Below are 19,142 nucleotides of genomic sequence, written 5' to 3' on the forward strand. Positions count from 1 at the left end.
GCCCTCCCACCAGCGCTTATAGGAAGGCAGCCAAACGCGGCATCCAATGCTCTTCCCAATCTGCCCAAACCCACCTCTCGCAGCCCTTCTGTGGCCCCCTCCCGTGGCACCTGCCGTTCTCCCGTAAATACTCCGCAAAGCCTTCCCTGACTCTCCGAGGCAGGACTGACTGCCCTTTGGCCCGTGTTCCCTCACCCCTGGCTTTATACCAGCATTGCCCTCACCAGTGTTCAGCGCGTTACGTACAAAGGTGTGTGATTTCAGTTCCTCCGACTGGGAGGCCATGGCAGGCAGGGGCTCTGTCTCATTCATCTTTGTATCAATAGTGCCAGAGTGGGTAATCCAAGTGGAAAAGTCCAAAAGGTGATGTATGAATGGGTGAGCTAATGCATAGGTGAATTTACACAAAATGCCAGACCAATTTGGCAATATTTAGAAAAAATATCGTCTTGGACAAATGATATAGCTAAGAGTTCATCCCTACATCAGAGCAAAACAACTGGCAACTTATGTTTACGCCTTTGTTCTCAAAGAGAACCTATTTATTTATTATTTATTTTTTAAAGATTTTATTTATTTATTTGACAGAGAGAGACAGCCAGCGAGAGAGGGAACACAAGCAGGGGGAGTGGGAGAGGAAGAAGCAGGCTCATAGCGGAGGAGCCTGATGTGGGGCTCGATCCCATAACGCCGGGATCACGCCCTGAGCCGAAGGCAGCGCTCAACGACTGAGCCACCCAGGCCCCCCCTCAAAGAAAACCTATTTAAACCTATTTAAACCTGCTTTGATTAGAGCTCTTTTTTTGATTAGAGGTCATAAAAGATACAGAGTCAACCAAAAAATGCCATTATGACAGAATATAAATGAAAAAACGAAATGCAAGCATGCTTTCATTTACCAATGATCATCAATAGCGGTGAGCTAGAAGCGCAAACAGAAGCGCAGTTCCTGAGCCTAATTACTCTCCATGGTAGTGAGATATATATTTTTAAAAGGGAGCGGGTGGTGCTGGCCTTCGAGTTGAGTTCTAAGAAACACAGTGGACTCGTACATTTGTGAGACAACTGTGATGTCAGAGGTCCATTGTGCGGTACGCTGTGTCCACAGGGGTGAATTGCTGTCTGCAGGGGAAAACCGCTGTAGTGAGTTAGAGAGCGCTGCAAATGCTTTGCCACGCCTGTCCCCAACCGCGGGAGTCTCCAGCCTTTCGCCTTGAGTCTGGGCTGGCCCTGTGACTTTCTTCCTCCACTAGGATGACAAAAGTGACGCTGTGACACCCAAGGCTGAGCCTTTGGAGATCTGTAGTTTCTGCTCTGGTGTGCTAGAAATGCTCCTTCTTGGAATCCAGATGGAGCTCTGAGGAGCTCAAGCATGTGGAAAACCCCAACGGCGGAGAACTAAGGTCCTCTGGTCAATAGCCCCAGCGAGCATCCAGTCAGCAGCGGGTGCCAGCCACGTCGGGGAGCCCACTTCGAGGTGCCCTCCCAGTGGCGCCCCCAGATGCCTGCAGCCCCATCACACACCGCATGGAGCAGAAGAACCATCCAGAGGAGCCCAGTCGACCCACAACACTGAAATACAATGCATGGTGGTGATTATTTTAAGCCACTGAATTTCGGTGGCTTTGTTATGCAGGAGTAGATAAGCAAGGCGACCCTGAGTCGGACGAGGCAGCTTGTATTTACTGGAAAGTGAAACCAATTCAAAATTCTGCTCATCCCTAGGAATACCAAAGTGGACAGAAATAAGACTTTCTGCCTCCCAGGCAATTCCCAAGAGAAACAGCTTAGCTGGCTGTGGAAGAATTAATAAGAACAATGCAGTAAAGTGAGATAAAGCGTGCTATGTCAGCAGTGTCACTGGCCAAGTGTGCGAAAACGCTCTTGCCATTAAAGTAAGCAATCCAAGGACTACGATATGTACAAAGCGAAATAATCGACTTGCAGTTTGATGAGAAGAGTCTATAAAATCAGTAGCTGTAAAGAACACGGTGGAATCAATAAAGTTTATGAAAATGCAAGTAGTTGTGTGTGAACGTGGGTAACAAATGCACCACGTGTTCTGTACCTAGGAAACGAAGAGGGGGTCCCCTGTGGTCCGATGCCACGTTCAGAGTAAAGGCTTAACAAAAACCTACCTACTACCTGCCTCCTTCTGATCACGTCCAAGGCTGTTGCATCTATTCTACGGGTTAGGTTCTGCTTAGGCCCAGGCGTTGGAGAAATCCAACCAGGCGGACCCCTACTTAGCAGTGTCCAGGCTATGCCACCATTGGGAAGCCTTCCTTTATTTCTCCTCCCGATAAGGAATCCTTCTCCTCACTGTGTCCCAATGACACCTCTTACAAGTTGTCAAAATAACACATACCTAGCGTCAGTTTCTGGTTCCATGCGCTCACTGGGCGGCAGGACTATGTCTCATGCAGTTTGGTGCGCCCTATAATAGGTAAGACGTGCTCCTGGGTGTGTAGAAAGGCTACATAGCGGGTATTGTGTTCAAACGGACAAAGAGGTGGATGGATAGAAAGAAGGTTAAGTGGACGGGTGTGTGGATTCCCCTTAAATTGTGACCTATGGTAGATCCCAAGAGCTAGAAAGATAAGAAAGGAAAGGTTAAATAATGGCTAGAGAATTTCTCCGCAGGAAGGGTCTGAGCATGGGAGGACTGTCAGGAGAGGTTGGAGAGTCTGCCTTGAAGCACACTCTTCTAATTTATATTTCCTGCTTCTTTGGGGCTGATCTGGGGGCAGTATTTGAGTCTATGAATAGGCCACCCCTTCGTGCAGCCACCGAAAAAGTTACTTGTAAATAAGTTTGATCAGTTCTCAAAAGCTTACTGTTGGCGGCAACCCCTGATGTGTCCAAAGAAGCCTCCTGGGACCGAGAAGAAAATTACCTGATCGTGGCTTGAAACTCTCCCACTAAGGCAACAGCAAGAGAGCACGATTTCACAAAACTTGTTGTGGCGACCTCTGCAGATGGGGTCTCTGCCCTCTGGAGCAGTGTTTCTCAACCCTGCCTGGCCTCCATTCCTTGGAGACCTTGCTTTGATTGATGTGAGGAAGACCCCTCCACATTTTGTAAAAGTTTCCCAGGCGTTTCTAAGGGGCAGTTGGGATTAGGAACCAGTCATTTCTCTAGAAGCTTACACTGGATCCAGAAACAATGAGAAGGTCCACTGTGTACAGGGCACTCTGGCAACAGAAGAAAAACATTGTCTGCTTATGAAAAGAGCCACACTGTATGGACATTAATTTGGCTGACGTTTATTGAGTGAGCATGACGTGCCAGGCCTCGTGCCAGGGGCGGGGATACAGTGATGGACAGTGCACGCACGGGCTCACGGAGTTTATAGAAGTCTAGTTAGAGTATCAGACATTAGATAATAAACACATACGCAATTACAAATTGTGATAAGTGCTGTGGAGGAAAGGACAAGGTGCTGTGATAGGGAATAATCCAATTTAGGTGGAGTGGGATAGGAAAGGAAAGCTGGGAGCAAATCCCATTGAGGTTGAGACTTAAGAATACAATTCAGGGAGCGCCTGGGTGGCTCAGTTGGTTACGCATTGAACTTTGGCTCGGGTCCTGATCTCAGGGTGCTGGGATCGAGCCCCCTGTCAGGCTCTGCACTCAGCGGGGAGTCTGCTTGTCCCTCTCCCTCTGCCCCTCCTACTGGTACTCTCTCTCATATAAATAAGTAAAATCTTCTTTGAAGAATACGACTCAGTGGTACTTATTTGAGGAGGTGGATGTTCACATTAGGTTGAACCACGTGACGTTGCTGGGACGTCACCATTTATGACCTACAAGATGGTGGTTCCATACGGTTCCACCTGACCCTGAGTCTGAGCAGGCCGGGAAGAGAAGGCGCGGGTGTCCTACTTCTCTCGAGCAGGGCCGGATGGCTGCACGGATCGGAGGCACCTGCAGCGAATGGAAGAAAACTCGCGACTCTACGTTACAAAAGCAGCGCTGAGATCTGAGCAGTATATTTAATGTTTACAGTATCTTTTTTCTTTTAAATATTCATGCTTGTTCTCAAATCACTGAATCGATGTTCAGAGAAAAACCTGAACTTGCATTGTTTCCTCTCCTTTTAAAACAGAGGTGGAGAGGGGCTGTTGTTTAAATTTCGATTCTCGGGGACTGTGCATTTGTGAATGAAGCCCCGAGTCCCGTCACCGCGTGACCGCGCAGCGCTGGATATGACGTGTGCGCATGCTCTGTCTGGTTACTCTGTATAACAAACCACCCCAAATGTAGTGCTTTAAAACAACTGTTTATTATGCTCACGGATTCCAGAAATCACTCATTAGAAAGGGCACAGTGGAGGAGGGTCTTCTCTGTTCTATATGTCTGGGGCCACGGCTGGGGAGATCTGGCCGATAGGAATCCCTGCAATTGGAGGTTCCGCTTCCCAGGTGGACGTTGGGTGCCGAGCTGGGGTAAACGGAAGGGCGGCTCAGCTGGAACTGGGGGCTGGACCACCCTTCCCGGCTTGTGCTTCTCACAGCCCGGTGGCAAGGTCCTGAGAGGAGGGGTCCCAAGAGGGGCATTCCAAGAAAACTAGGCTGAAGCTACCTGGCCTGACCCTGTTTCAGGAATCACCTTGCATCTGTCGCAAAGGGGAGTCTGCTTGTCCCTCTACCGAGAGAACCAATCATGAGCTCACCAAGATCCAATGGGGGGAGAGGGGGACCCAAATCCTACTTCTCAGTGGGAAGAGTGTCAAGGTCACATTGCGGAAGAGCATGGGCGGTGAGAGACATCACTGCGTCCATCTCTGAAAATGTCATCTGCCATGAAGAGATCAGACAGTAACACCTAGAGACACTTCATGAGGGAGCTAAGTACTAGCTTTGCACAGCATTGCTCCATCTGGGCAAAGTGAAGGTGAGGGCGAGTGCACCCCCGTTACGAAGAAGAAGGTACTTCACCAAAAGGAGTTTTCCAACAACCCTTCTCTTGCCATGGTGTGCAGAAAAATGTTGGGTCTCCCTGAGAGGATGGTGACACGCACGCTCCGTTTGGAGAGACAGAGGCCTTCTGCTGGCAAAGCCAGAATTTTGCAGAGCACAGCAGGGGGAAACCGAGTCTTCCAAGGAAATAAAAGGCTCAGTTTGAAATGACTATTCCTAGAGCAAACTGTAAAAGCAATATCTGAGTTTTAGTCTCTGGGAGCAAGAAGAAGATGTCGAGATTTAAGACATCTTAGAAACAAAAGCAAAAATTAACTAATGGAACTACATCAAACTGAAAAGTTTTGCACAGCAAAGGAAACCATCAACAAAAGGACAAGGCAACCCGCTGAGTGGGAGAAGATATTTGCAAATGATAGATCCAGGAAGGGGTTAATATCCAAAATACATAAAGAAGTCATACAACTCGACACCAAAAGAGAAAAAAAATTAAAAATGGGCAGAGCACATGAATAGACATTTTTCAAAAGACATACAGACTCTCTCCCCCAGCATCCAAGATGCCGAAAGGAAAGAAGGCGAAGGGGAAGAAGGTGGCCTGGCTCCTGCTGCCATGAAGAAGCAGGAGGCCAAGAAGGTCGTCAATCCCCTGTTTGAGAAAAGGCCCAAGAATTTTGGCATCAGACAGGACCTCCAGCCCAGAGGGGACCTCACCCGCTTTGTCAAATAGCCCCACGACATCCAGCTGCAGCGGCAAAGGGCTCTTCTCCATAAACGTCTCAAAGTGCCTCCTGTGATCAACCAGTTCGCCCAGGCCCTGGACGGCCAGACAGCTACTCAGCTGCTTACACCGGCCCACAAGTACAGACCGGAGACAAAGCAAGAGAAGTAGATTGTTGGCCTGGGCTGAGAAGAAAGCTGCAGACAAAGGGGATGTCCCCACGAAGAGGCTGACTGTCCTTTGAGCTGGGGTTAACACTGTAACCATGTGGGTGGGAAACAAGAAGGCTCAGCTGGTAGCGACTGCCCATGATGTGGGTCCCACCAAGCTGGCTGCCTTCCTGTCTGCCCCGTGTCATGAGATGGGGGTTCCCCACTGCATTATCAAGGGGAAGGCCAGGCAACAAGTGTTGGCAAGGATTTGGAGGGAAAAAAACCCTTGTGCACTGTTGGTGGGACTATAAATTGTGCAAAACAGTATGGCGGTTCCTCAAAAAGTTAAAAGTAGAGATAGCATACGATTCAGTAGTTCTACTGTGGGGTATTTACCCAAAGAAAATGAAAACACTAATTCAAAAAGATACATGCACCCCTATGTTTATTTCCATTAGCCAAGATACGGAAGCACCCCAAGCGTCCATGGATAGATGACTGGATAAGGAAGATTGGTATATAGACACACACTGGAATATTACTCAGCCATAAAAAAGCATGAGCTCTTGCCACTTGTGACAACATGGATGGGCCTAGAGGGTATTATGCTAAGTGAAGTAAGTTAGACTGAGAGAGGAAAATACCAAATGTATTCCAACTCAGTGCCACCTAATTATTTTCCAGCTGCCCATACAGGTCAAGATTACCACAAAAGTACACATGTTTGAGCCAGAGAAAATCAGGGAAACAAAGACCTGAGTGGAGCAGGGCACTAAATAGTTAAGAAAATCCAGCACCTCAGATTTCTTTGGGGCCCGGTTTCATCTGGATGATACTCACATGGCCTGGGAGGCCTACCCATGACTGCCTGCCTGTCTTACCTCTTTCCCCACTTCATGCTTAGACTCAGATATGGCATATTTGCCCAGAAGGAACACATCTGCCTTGATTTTTTTTAAAAAAGAAACATTTTTTCTCCTTTTAATAAGAAGCTTGTAATTTTTACTTGACCCCTGACTACCACTGAGGTCCATCCAGGCAACAGTTCTCCTGGACCCAGGAGTGTGAATGAGACCTAATTTGCCAGCACTTTCTGCGTGCCAGGCCCCCGCCACACGGTAAAGGGCACCGTGTCACCTAATACAGTATCCTCTGAGGTGTCCTCTATTCTTGCCCCATTTTACAGAGGAGACAGGTTTGAAGAGAAAAGGCAAATCACCTCAAGTCACCTGGGTAGTGTGACTCCGTCACTCATAAACCTCAGGTCGTTTCATTAGTATAAAGAACAACAGGAACTCAGTAATCAAAAATCCAAGATTCTATTTCTTGACCCCCAAAGTCCTGCTTTTGAATTCAGTGACAAACTCCACAGGGGGGCAGAGATCAGGGACACAATCCGCAGGCCGCAGGCGGTACCCTGGCGCAGGCAGGGAGAGGGCACCACTGTCCCACGATGGCACCTTTTCCTCGCTCCCCCACTGCCAGAGACACTGCGCTCGCAGGTGACCTGCCCCAGGGCGAAGCGGCTTCTTCCGGGCAGACTGTGGCTGTGTGTTTGGGTAACGGGCTAACTAGCCTGCTCCTGGGGTGGGGGGTGGGTCTGCCCTGGCAGCAGTCACCTGGCGTCCACACCGGCTTGGGATGCGCCCCTCCTCCCGGTCCCTGGGTCCCCAGCGCACGGGACAGAGCGTCCCCAGCCCGGGCCAACGGCTGCACTCAGGCCGCACTGCACCTTGCTGGGCAGGGAGACCGGCTGCTTGCACGGGTCTCTAATGAGGCCCCTACCTGCTTTCACAAGAGCCAGTGCTGGCTGGGTGTTCCTAGAGTCTTTACAAATCTTTGCTTTGAAATCCCTGGAGAGAAAGAAAGGTGCCCTAAACGTCCTTCTTCCTCACCTGTTAAGGGGTTCCCATCCAACATCTCCACTCCCCCCCTTTCCTAAACCAAAGGAAAGGCCTGCCTTGCAATCCCTTTAACAGTTTGTTTTTATTTTTCAATATTTGGTGGTCGATTTAGTTTAAGGTCCTCGGGGAATTTACACGGATTAAATCAGAGCAGCTGGAAAGTGGAGAATGTTTCCTCGGAGTTTCTTTTCTCTCTTTAATTGGTAGCAGCACAATCTAACAAGGTGAGTCTAATTCCGTTCTGCTGAGAGAGGAAGAAAGTTTCATCTTTATTATCCTTCCAAGAATATCTAGCAAATTGGCAGAGTTGGGTTTTTTTTTCTCCTTAATATAATGAAAAGGAGAAAAACCTCAATTTCTGTCCATTTCTGAGGAATCACCAAGTGTGGGGTCAAATGAGGACACCAACGTGTCTCCTTCATCAAGCCTTCGCCCGCTCCGGAGCCTGGATGCTGCTACCCGGTCTACCCAGCCCAGCAGGGGTTGGCTGCTCCGTTGGCAGCCAGCCCAGCACCAGTTTGCTCCTGCTCCATCGGCGGCAGGTAGCACCTCCTCCTCCACCCCCACCCCCCAACTCTGAGACACCTTCTGCTGGGGCCAGTCTGTCTCTGCCTCACATCAGCTGTTTCCTTGACCTCTGAACCAGTCAATTATCTGTTTTTGTGGCCTCCCTCAAGCCTCACCTCCTCCATGGAGCTTTCCCTAACACGAACTCATAAGACTGCTTCTTTTCTGTGAATTCCACACAGTCCTGCACCCTTGGGTCTAATTCTCCAGGTGTGACCACAGCAGCACGGACAGCAAGCGCCAAGCTGTCACAGACACGGAGTGCGTGCACGCTGTTAAAACTATTTTTATATATCCCACATACTCTTGCGCTGGTCTGCAGGGTAAGAGCAACTAGATACAGCCTTAATGGAAGGCAATGGGGTAATATGAATAAAAAAACTTAATATTTTGTCAGCTCTTTAACCCACCAATTATACCTCTAGGAATATATCTTCAGGAAAAAAATAATGTATGAAGGAATGCTTATTAGAGGTATTTATTACTTCTAAAAATTGGAAACCATCCAAATGTCCAACAATAGGAAAATAAATTATAGAGCAGTTATACAACAGACTGCTCTATAGCCGTTACAAATACTATACAATAATATTTAATGACAGGGAAAGCTATTCAGGGTAGATTGTTCAGTTTTTTAAAAATGGGCTTCAAAGTAATGGCAAAGTTATTTTTAATCATCTAGCTGTAGTTCAAAAGTGCTGGAAAAGGAAATAGACAAGTCATAAAATTCGAAGGCAGAGCTTCCTTGATGCTCTCTTCTCTAAATGTTAGATGAAAAATTTTAAAAATACAGATAAGTAAAGGAAAGTAAAAATTTACCAGATTGTTTTCATCCACATGCAACCACAGTTAACATTTTGATGGATGCAAAACTAAGAGGCAGCCCACGGAATGGGAGAATATATTTGCAAATGACACTACAGATAAAGGACTGGTATCCAAGATCTACAAAGAACTTCTCAAACTCGATACACGAGAAATAAATAAACAAATCAAAAAATGGGCAGAAGATATGAACAGACACTTTTCCAATGAAGACATACAAATGGCTAACAGACACATGAAAAAATGTTCAAAATCATTAGCCATCAGGGAAATTCAAATCAAAACCACATTGAGATACCACCTTATGCCAGTTAGAATGGCAAAAATAGACAAGGCAAGAAACAATTGTTGGAGAGGATGTGGAGAAAGGGGATCCCTCCTACATTGTTGGTGGGAATGCAAGTTGATACAGCCACTCTGGAAAACAGTGTGGAGGTCCCTTAAAAAGTTAAAAATTGAGCTACCCTATGATCCAGCCATTGCACTACTGGGTATTTACCCCAAAGATACAGACGTAGTGAAGAGAAGGGCCATATGCACCCCAATGTTCCTAGCAGCAATGTCCACAATAGCTAAATCGTGGAAGGAGCCGAGATGCCCTTCAACAGATGACTGGATTAAGAAGTTGCGGTCCATATATACAATGGAATATTACTCAGCTATCAGAAAGAACGAATTCTCAACATTTGCTGCAACATGGACGGCACTGGAGGAAATAATGCTAAGTGAAATAAGTCAAGCAGAGAAAGACAACTATCATATGATTTCTCTCATCTATGGAACATAAAAACTAGGAAGATCGGTAGGGGAAGAAAGGGATAAAGAAAGGGGGGGTAATCAGAAGGGGGAATGAAACATGAGAGACTATGGACTATGAGAAACAAACTGAGGGCTTCAGAGGGGAGGGGGGTGGGGGAATGGGATAAACCGGTGATGGGTATTAAGGAGGGCATGTATTGCATGGTGCACTGGGTGTTATACGCAACTAATGAATCATCGAGCTTTACATCGGAAACCGGGGATATACTGTATGGTGACTAACATAATATAATAAAAAATCATTAATTAAAAAAAACATTTTGATGGATGCTCCCTTTTCTGTGTGTGTGTGCGTGTGCACACGTGGGGGTGATACACACATGTATCACAGGTGCACTCTTACTATTCCTATAGTTGTTACCCTACAGACTGCAATACACATCTTTATCAAAGCTAACGTTGCTTTGAATTTTTGCTCTCTTTTGATAATACTAAAACCTTAGTACATTAATCTACCCCTCCTCCCCCCTCCTGAACTTAAGCGACATTGTTGCCATGCATTTTAATTCTATACGTATTATAAATTCCACAAAGCATTATCATAATCGATATTTATGTTCCCTATATATTTACACTTCCCTTGCTCTTATCTCTTATTTCCACTCTTCTTTGTTCCTTTCTTCATCTCTTATTTCCATCTGTGATCATTTTCCTTCTCTGTAAAGAACGCTCTTTAGTATTTCCTTTAGTACGTGTCCGCAGGTGATGTATCCATCAATTTTTGGCTGACAAGTTTTTATTTCACCTTCATTTTATCTCAGGATATTTTCACTGAGAACAGGATTCTAAGTTGGCAGTGGTTATATATATATATATGTACACACACACACACACACACACACACACACATATGTATATACATTGATCAATTTTTTGAAAATGTTTTGAATAGTTTTACTCTAATGTGCCTAGGTCTGGGTTTTGTTTTGTTTTGATTAGTCCTGCTTGGAGTTTGTAGTGATTCTTGAATCTGTGGCTTCATATCTTTCATCAGTTTTTTCAAATTCCCAGCTACTATCCCTTTAATCCTGCTTCTGCCCAGTTTCTTTCCTCGACTTTCAGGATTCTAATTATGCATTTTGTTAGACCTTCTCACAGAATATCTGTCTCTTATTCTTCTGGTTTGTTTTTTATTTCATCATTCAAAATATCATACCAAATTTTTTTTTTGTGACCTATCAGTTCACTAATTTTTTTATTTAAATTCAAGTTAGTTAACATAGAGTGTATTATTCAATTCAGGGGTAGAATTTAGTGATTCATCAGTTGCATATAACACCAGTGCTCATTACATCAAGTGCCCTCCTTAATGTCCATCACCCAATTACCCCATCCCCCACCCACCTCTGCACTAGCAATCCTGTTTGTTCCCTATAGTTAAGAGTCTCTTAACTGGGTGGCTTAGTCCATTAAGCATCTGTCTTCAGCTCAGTTCATGATCCTGGGGTCCTGGGATTGAGCTCCAAGTTGGGCTCCCTACTCAGCAGGAAGTCTGTTTCTGCTTCTCCCTCTCCCTGCCCCCCCTTATGCTCTCTCTCAAATAATAAATAAATAAAATCTTTTAAAAAAAGAGTCTCTTATGGTTTGCCTCCCTGTTTTTATCTTACTGTATTTTTCCTTCCCTTACCCTATGTTCATCTGTTCTGTTTCTTAAATTCCACACTTGAGTGAAATCATACGGTGTCTTTCTCTTTCTTTCTTTCTTTTCTTTCTTTCTTTCTTTCTTTCTTTCTTTCTTTCTTTCTTTCTTTCTTTCTTTCTTTTTTTTTAAGATTTTATTTATTTATTTGACAGAGACAGCCAGCGAGAGAGGGAACACAAGCAGGGGGGTGGGAGAGGAAGAAGCAGGCTCTCAGCAGAGGAGCCTGATGTGGGGCTCGATCCCAGAATGCCAGGATCATGCCCTGAGCTGAAGGCAGACGCTGAACGTCTGAGCCACCCAGGTGCCCCTCTCTGACTTATTTTCACTTAACATAATACTCTCTAGTTCCATCCACATCGTTGCAAATGGCAAGATTTCATTCTTTTTGATGGCTGAGTAATATTCCATTGTGTATATATACACCACATCTTGTTTATCCATTCATCTGTCAATGGAAATCTGGGGCTTTTTCCATATTTTGGCTATTGTGGATATTGCTGCTATAAACATTGGGGTGTATGTGCCCCTTTGAATCACTATATTTGAATCCTTTGGATAAATACCTATAAGTGCAATTGAGTTCACAATTTTTTTTAAAAAAGATTTTATCTATATTTGAGAGAGAGAGAGAGAGAGAGGGAGAGAGATTGAGCAGTAGGGAGGAGCAGAGGGAGAAAGTGAATAGACTCCCCACTGAGCAGGGAGCCCAACATGGGACTCCATCCCAGGATGCTGAGATCATGACCTAAGGTGAAGGCACACACTTAAATGACTGAGCCACCCAGGTGCCCCGAATTCACTAATTTTCTATTCAACACAAGCAGGGGGAGTGGGAGAGGAAGAAGCAGGCTCCTAGCAGAGGAGCCTGATGTGGGGCTCGATCCCAGAACGCTGGGATCGCACCGAGCCGAAGGCAAACGCTTAAGGACTGCGCCACCCAGGCGCCCCTCCTCTATATTTTTATCCCGTTATCGGATAATTGCTCACTGTCTGCTTCTTATCATTATTACCGAATTGGTTGTTCTTTGTTTCCTTGAATCTCAAAACAACTACCAACAAAAATTGCAGAAAATTTCTTCTGCCTGGGATGGATTTAGTGGTAGATAAATGTTCAAGGATTCTTTCTTTTGTGATTTTCTACTTTACTTGTCAGAACCTGATCTGTGATATTGCCTGGCAAACCAAGGCCCCAGGTGAGACGGAGTCCTGATGGAAGAGACCACACTGTCTCTTCCTCCCTGACGTCTAATTCTGGGCAAGGGCTGAGAGCCTGCAGGGAGCCACATCCTCTTGTTCCAATTCTAATGCACTGGGGCTGAAGGAAAACACAGTCTGCAATTCCACACAGTAAATCCCCGGGAAATAAAGCTGAAGCGTCCACAGGATAATATTGTAATTTGCCTTTGCCTCTCATTTGTATTGGTGAGAGTTGCAGCTACCAGCCCCTCTTCTGTCAGTGACTTACACGGTGCTGTTGCTAGTGCTGCACTTCCCAGCTACCAGAAAGAGGATCTAAGGTTTCTTTTTCAAAGGTCAAGTCTATCACAGTTACTATTTTCCCGTTTGAGCTGATTTTAAGAACAGCCTTTGGAAGGGGTGAGGATGAGGTGGCGTTCTGGAGCACTGCTTCCGTCTGCAGGGCCCCTGACGAACAGAAGTGAATGCTGGCAGGAGGTGACCACAGCGGGGTCATGCACCTCAGGGTCCTGCTCCTCAGGGCACGGAGCTTCTTGGGCTCTGGCTTCTTAGAGAAGTTGCAGAAGCAATGGCTTTCTGTGCCCCATAAAGCCTGCATGAGCTAGCGACATTTGGGTCCCCGAGGGGCTGATAAGTGCCACAGAACTTTAGAGGAGTGGGGGTTTGTAAGTCTGGCAGAGAGGGCTCCATTCTAGTCCTATCACCCTCCTCCCTCATCCTTCTAGGAGAGGAAGACCTGCCAGACGCCAAGTGTTCATGAATGCACCATCCCCCCACCTTGGCTCACGCAGGATTTTAACAACATTACTACCCTCTCTCCCTCAGGGAAGTTCTTCATAGCTCTTTCTCCAGCCTAACTCATCTTCTAAACCCAGGGGATCGAAAGTAAAGGATCTGGGAGAATGAACTTTAGAAACTGAATTCAGTTTATATCACCTTTAATGAATTCTTGGGGCTGAGGTTATAGGATATATCTAGGGCATTTTCTGAAATGCCAGCAGTCTTTATTAATATAGTAACCTCAAGATGTCGGTCATATGTTTTAGGAAAAAATAATCTATGTTTATGATACCATTTTAGACAAATAAACAACACATTTACATATAACTAGATGATATATATACATTTAAAAATCTAAAAGGACATACAACATGTTGTTAATAAAATTATTAAGGGAGGACTTAAGTTTTTTACTTATACACTTGTTTTTTGGATTTTTTTACATTTTTTTCAAGTAATCCCTATGCCCAACGTGGGGGTTGAACTCACAACCCCAAGATCAAGAGTCACACACTCTACTGACTGAGCCAGCCAGGCATCCCTATATACCTTATTTTCTTTTTTCTTACAAGTAAGAATCAGTTTCCAATAAAGATTTAAAATTTTTTTAAGTAGAGGCTTTAGAAGAGTTTAATGAAAAATAAAATTATAAGAAGATACACCGGAATGTTCAGAATCTTAAGTTAGATTTAAAATTCTGTTCTGTAACTGATTCATTTTTCATTCATTGTGCACGTATTTTTGAACATCACTACCCTTAGTATTCTATCACTGGGTGATTTTTAGAGTTAAAATGGATTGGGTTGGGGGAGAGAAAGGAGAACAGGAAAGAACCATGAAAAGAAGGCCAAAAAACTAGAAGACAAGGTCCTGTGCTTAAACTTACATAACTTATTCATCCCATCCATCCATCATCCATCCATCCATTAATCCTCTCATTGACTATATACCCACTAGATACTTACTACTTGCAGGACCCTATGCTAAGTACTTCAGGGCATAAAGAGATTTTTTGTTTAAAAGATTTTATTTATTTGAGAGACAGCAGAGCAAGAGAAAGCACAAGCTGGAGGGAGACGCGGAGGGAAAAGGAGAAGCAGTCTCCCCATTGAGCAGGGAGCCTGACTCGGGGCTCAATCCCAGGACCCTGGGATCATGACCTGAGCTGAAGGCAGACTCTTAACTGACTGAACCACCCAGGTGCCCCAAGGGGGTAAAGAGATTTTTAAAAATCACTCCTACCTAAGAAGTTTATAACCTAGTAGATGCCACTGTCATGGCCCTAAAATGTTTGTACTAGTCATGGACATAGTAATGTACCTCCCAGATGCCCCTTCAACAAAAGGTCTGTTGTCCCAGCTGTTGGGAGCGTTGGGCAGACAACTTTCAGTTTTGCCTTAGTACAGACCACACTGTCTCTTCCTCCCTGGGATTGCCTCGGCTCCAGAGAGCCACCTCACCCAAGGTCTGGCCCTTTCCCAGGTGGCCAGTATCCAGTAACCAATTGATGCAGGAGTATAAAGGTCTGGAAATCTCAGCCCAACATGGGAACACTCTGAGGGCATATTCTGGGTCCAGAGCTCCCTTTTGGAATGGACTGAGTCTTGCTGGGCCTGAATCACAGCTTGGCTTCTCCCTCTGTCCACTAGGCTCCCCTCCCCATCTTCCACAGGCGTCAATACCAAAGGCATCCCTTAATGAATATTCTACACATTAAACTCATCTCGGAGTCTGCTTCCTTGAGAATCCAACCTGCAACACATTAGCCGTAGAAAACCTAATGTTTACAAAAATGTTAGAATAAGTTACGTTCATCTACTCCTTGGCATTAGTCTAGCCAGGGCTATAGAAGCATTAGTGATAGGACAGGGTAGGCCTAGGTAAACGACCAGATAGTAGGGCTTTGCGGGCCATATGAAGTTCCTGTTGCTCATTCTTCTGTGTGTGTGTGTGTGTGCACGCGCTCACAGCCCTTTAAAATGTAAACATCATTCTTAGCTCACTGGCAGTAGAAAAATAGGCTGCAGGCCAATGGGCTGTAGTTGACTGTCCCTAGTGTAGAGTATTACAAGCACAGACCTGTTAGGACACAATTCTCCACGTTCCTTTGTGTTTCTACACGTCCAGCAAAGCAAGGAGCTGAGCAACACTGTGCCATACTATCTTTCTAAGGATTCTGTACAGCTCAGAAGATAGCGTGGCTCCTTCCATAGACGAGCTCAGGCACACTCTCTGGCCACTGTAGAAGATTCAGGTCCCCTCATCTTAGGGCTCCTTTCCTGTAACTCAACCCACTACATGTAAGAGTGTCAGCTGGCTCTCTTCATGTTGCCCTGCGGGAACTAAGGTTCCGGAGACTGGTACGAGAAAATGTTGGTGCTCTGGCTACTGCTATTCTATAAGCAACAAAGCGTCCTTGGTCTCTGACCCAGGAGTATCGTGTCTGTGGCCAGCATCCATGAAACCGTAGAAGGCTCATTTGTTAGACTGCAAGTAGAGGAAAACCCCAGACCCTTCCCAGTTCTTGATATCCTGGGTTCAGATTCTGGCTTCACCACTTCCAGGTTGAATGACACTGGGCAAGTTACAGGACTTCTCTGAGCCTTAGCTTTCTCATCTGTAGAACAGACGTGGTGATGCCACTAGCAGCATCGGTCTCATGGGGCTCCTGTGAGGATCACTTTAGGTAAAGGAGCCCCTCCATGACACGTTATAAGACAGTGATAAAAATGAGCTCTTAGTTGAGGACTAGGTTATCTAATTCCCAGGAAGGCTCGGAGATAGGGATGGGGACCACACCTGGGGCCTACCCACACTCTACAACAGTTGACTACATGTCGGGACTGCCCCTTGCCCTGGGGCACAGACTCTGCACCTGCCCCCAAGTGAGCTTGCCGAGTCCCTGCATTTCCTCCCCAATTCATGGGCCAGCAGCGGGCCTACAGGGTGGTCACCAGACCAGCACCCTGACCATCACCGGAGGATGAGTTAGAAATGCAAACTCTTGGCCTCAAGCCAGATCCTTCCCATTGGAAATTTAGGGGTGGGACCCAGTGATCTGATTTAACAAACCCTCCAGGTGAGAACAACGAGGCTAACACTTGAGCACCATGGCCTCCGGGCATCTGGCTCCCTCAGAAATCAGTTCTGCCTCACAGCCAGGACTCACACTCGGCCACCAGAACCCCAAAGGTCCTGGGATTTTCAGTAAGCTACTGTGCCTTTCGGGTGAATTTCACCCCTTCTGGGTAACTCAGACAATGACATATTCTAAGCACAAATTAAAGAATTGTACATGCTTCAAGGTCAAGGGCTCCTGTGAGCAGACAACAAATTCAAGCCTGAACATGTGTCAACCTCCAGATACACATTTTTCCCAATCTGAAAGCTCATCACCAAACTTGTCTATGTGTTTTTCTGAGAGCGAACCCACGCCCCTTCGGTAAACATAAAAAAAATCTCAAAGTTTTTCTTAAAATTTTTGAACTATAAATATCTTGACTTCAAACAAATCAAAAATTTAAAAAAACAAACCATGTGATTTATAGACGGCAGGGCTGCAAACACACAGAAAAAGAATACATTACCAAGTGCTGGGTGCTGCCTGCACACTCCCTCGGTGAGCCATATGAGAACTTTCCAACTTTCGGAGGGCGGCAGCAGCGATGCCTCTCCTTTGCCAGTCACAGAAACAGAGGATCTGGGAGGATGCGGGCGAGACCAGCCACAAATCGGTGGCGGGAGGCTCCCACCCCGCCTGCTGGGCCCAGAGGCCTGCGTTCTGCTTTCCATCACGCAGCGTCCTAGCCGCTCATTTGTTCGCGGGGCTCCAGCCAGGCTGCACTAGAACCACCGGGGACGCTATCACAGACTTGGCCGGCCCACCCCGCACCAGCTCCATAGCAAACCCTGGCCATGGCATCTGGGCTGAAGCATTTTTCTTAAGCACTCCCCGCGTGGTTCTCTCGTGCAGCAGAGTGGAGAAGAGCTGAGCGCTCGGCCCTGGGCTGAGGGTGTTGGCACACCACAGCTAGTGTACGCTGGGGCCGCCGGCCTGGTCCTGTACCCCTCGGCCCATGGGGGGGTGGGGGTGAGGGTGCTCCCATGAGACAGCGTCTGCTTCCGCTCCTCCCCACGCTCCCAGCCAGCTCATTGGCGTCCCTGGTGTCTGGGAACCTGCCAGTCCTGGTCTGCCTGCTCTGGCCCCTCGCCATGGAACCGAAGGCTCGTTCCTCTGTGGCTGATGGCACCCTGAGGCTGGCACTTGCCAGGAACATTGTGTGGCTTCGTGTGTCTGCCAAGAAGGGGATCGGTAAAAATAGAACCTGCCCGAGAGGAGAAAGAGCAGCTATTCCAACACCAGGATGGCCCTGGTGGAGGCTGGGGGCTGGAAGCTTCCGTCCAGAGAGACGCCTATTTGGGCTTCTTTCCAGAGCTTGTCCAGAACCAGTGCTGCCGCACTGGGTTCCGCGCCCTTACTCTCCTCCCGGTGCCATGTGGGGCTGAGTGCTGGAGGCCTCACTTAGTCAAGGGCTGACGATCTCGCAGAGCTCCTAGTCAAGGGCTGACGATCTCGCAGAGCTCCCGGCTGCTTCCTCCTCCTCCCTTTCAGCCCACCTTTTGGTCATTTCACTGCTCATTAGCACCTCCTCCAGAAGGCGACCTGGTTAGGCGGAGGACATGAAACTCAAACCCAGCAATTCTCTGGCCTGTTAGAGCTCTTAGAAAAGCCTCGATGAATGAGCAGGTTAATGCGGTTGGCTGAGACTGGAGCCTCTGGCATCCCTGTCCCGCCGCTGCCCTGGGACTCGGCGCTTACTGAGCACCTACGGTAACCACCAGGGCAGCAGGGGGGCTCGGCACTTACTGAGCACCTACGGTAACCACCAGAGCAGCAGGGGGCTTGGCACTTACTGAGCACCTACGGTAACCACCAGGGCAGCAGGGGGGCTTGGCACTTACTGAGCACCAACGGTAACCACCAGGGCAGCAGGGGGCTCGGCACTTACTGAGCACCTACGGTAACCACCAGAGCAGCAGGGGGCTCGGCACTTACTGAGCACCAACGGTAACCACCAGGGCAGCAGGGGGGCTCGGCATTTACTGAGCACCTACGGTGACCACCAGAGCAGCAGGGGGGCTCGGCACTTACTGAGCACCTACGGTGACCACCAGAGCAGCAGGGGGGCTCGGCACTTACTGAGCACCTACGGTAACCACCAGAGCAGCAGCTGAAGGCTCGAGAGGTGCTCGGGAGTTGGCGAAGCACGGCAGATGTTAAGACAGGACGTCCACCACCAAGCCTGTCTTGCCATTTTCTTCTTTTACAGATGCAAAAGTGCGGTGGGGCAGACAAGCGACTCGTTCAAGACCACACAGACCACAGCCATTAAGTCCACCAGAATGCGAATTCTGACAGAAGTGTCTTCTGATTTTCTACGCTGCCATTCTCGCTGTGAGGTTTTCAAGTCCCCACCGGTGGTCAAGGGACTTCTGACCCAGCATGAAAGGAATGGCATCTTTAGATTAAAAAGAAAAGAAAGCCACGGAAACAACAGGGGGAGTGTCACCGTTGCTGAGAGGAGGATGAGTCCCCACCCGGCGGGAGAATGA

General features: G+C 47.2%; 1 pseudogene; it reads left to right on the plus strand.

Annotated features, from left to right (window-relative positions):
• The first annotated feature begins 5,482 nt into the window (after window positions 1–5,482).
• Window positions 5,483–19,142, plus strand: LOC113262118 (60S ribosomal protein L7a-like; annotated as a pseudogene).

This window comes from Ursus arctos, unplaced genomic scaffold (genome assembly GCF_023065955.2).
Source record: "Ursus arctos isolate Adak ecotype North America unplaced genomic scaffold, UrsArc2.0 scaffold_3, whole genome shotgun sequence".
Classification (NCBI taxonomy): Eukaryota; Metazoa; Chordata; class Mammalia; order Carnivora; family Ursidae; genus Ursus; species Ursus arctos.